The sequence below is a fragment of the Hyposmocoma kahamanoa genome, unplaced genomic scaffold, assembly GCF_003589595.1.
Source record: "Hyposmocoma kahamanoa isolate Upper Pololo Valley unplaced genomic scaffold, ASM358959v1 63, whole genome shotgun sequence".
Taxonomy (NCBI): domain Eukaryota; kingdom Metazoa; phylum Arthropoda; class Insecta; order Lepidoptera; family Cosmopterigidae; genus Hyposmocoma; species Hyposmocoma kahamanoa.
Window position 1 is genome coordinate 8,314,269 of NW_020653851.1, and position 2,191 is coordinate 8,316,459.

Sequence of the window (2,191 nt, forward strand, 5' to 3'; positions counted from 1 at the left end):
AATATTGCCTTCAATTTTAATGGGATCACTACTAAGGCACCCTCTTTCCAACAAAAAAGAATAATCAAAATCAGTTCACAAATACCGGAGTCATCGCGTAACAAACACACACAAAAAACATACAGTCGAATTGAGAATCTCCTCCTTTTTTAGAAGTCGGTTGAAAATATAATTATGTCATTGTTTCTAATTCCGCTTGCATATTATGCGAGTATATTGCCTTGCATATTATATATGCATTATGAAAAGGCTTTGTTATAAGTATTATTAACAAAACCTTTTCAAAATATTTGTGTAAGTTAAAGTTAAAGTAGCAATGGAGCGATTAGAAAATGTAAATATTTTTTCCTGTACTTGTCGTTCACAAACAGCACCTACAAGAGTTTTCCATTACCGTCGAACTCCACCGGTTACGGTAAACGACTTTAGCGTGTGAAATAGCACACTTATTGGAAATGTCGACAGTTTTGCGTCCTATTACATGGGAAACTTTCTTGCTTTGTTTAAACAGGCTTACTGCTTTTTTATAATTTAATTACATACTTCTGTAGCCCGTATGTTATATCGTTTTCTCATCCTTGATTTGTCTGATAACAAGTTTCTGTAGAGGCTTATTGCTTCTTTACGTATCACGACCAATTTCAAATACATAATGATGCTCGGTAGCTTCGACATTCTGAAGTTCTTCTCAGTATGTGCATAAAAAATTACTTCGCACTTTTGTTTATTCGTTATAAAGGTACTTATGAAACTTTTTAGACATTCAAACAGTATAAATTTACCAGAGAAAAGGCACATCCTCTCGTTTCTACAATTTTAGATGGGAGTGACGACGGATACAACAAAGAATAGCGAAGGAAGAGAGAATTCGAGAACGATTCAAAATTGTAAAAATACAGGAATCAGAAAAGAGGATTATAAAAAGGTGGGATGGTGATGAAGGAGTTCAGCATCGTTCACTTCTTTATTCACACTTGGTTTGTTAGCATATTGGGTAAGATATCTAATTATCTTCTATATTGTAAGATAAAAAAAAACTGTTGATTGCATCCCATTTTATCACTGCACAAAGGTCACATAAATATCGTAAGGTAATTTTGTTGGAAATCTTTATCAGAATCGTTGCAATACTATTCCTTAACTATGTAGTCTACTTTAACTGACTGTATTGTGATTATCTTTGAACTATTGTGTGTAAAAGCAATAACATAGGAAATTGCATACCTGTAAATTCTTTTAAATGTCAGGCTTAGAAATGTGTGATCTTTTAGATCAATTTGAAATCAATTTGGCCTCGGCGAAGGTCATACAATTTCAAGCATAGTAGAGGGATAACAGTAATTCATCTCTACACAAACGAACTCACGCTCCTTGGAGAGCTTTCGTATGAGTCCATAATGAAAAAATATCCGTTCTCATGCGAAAACTACGTTGTTTCTCATTGGCGTTAATTACCCTCGCGACCGCACGGGTGTTTGTCATTACCAAAAAATATGCCATTTCATTACTACCACCTTGAACCTTACAGTCGAAGAAGGCACTAGAAAAAAGAGTAACCCGCAAAAGGACAACAACGTTGTATGGGTATTCGGTTTGACTATTTCATTATAATGCTACGATTCGTGCGAGTGTGGGGCCAGGGCAGGTACAACCTCGACAATAGTATACGGTTTCAGCCTGGGAACCATCGTTCTACTTCATCTAAGGGTTCTACTTGGATGCGCTCGAATTGTCTGTCAACATGTCATAGTTCCGTTATATTCTCAGCGATTGATAGATACCGCAGTAGTAAAAACGTAATCCAAGTACTTTATTTTATTTTTATTTTATTTATTTGGGAAACATACAGCGTCATATTATACATTTCATTAATAACACATATAAAACAAACACTGGCCAAAACAGTTTCCACTACTGTTTAAACTAAGTTACGTTAGATAGACACTGAACATACGTAAAATAAGGTAGCAACCAACAAAATAATTACCACCAAGCAACAAATTGTAGGTAATTTTTAATTATAATTTTAAGTTTAATGAATATCATGATGTGAATTACCATGACATTCAACCACTTTATCAGAAAACTCTCCACCAGTTCGCTATAATAAAGAATACAAAGACCGAACACTAAGAAAAATTGCGTCGATTGGATAATTACGTTAATAAGATCTTCGTAATGGCAGATTTGA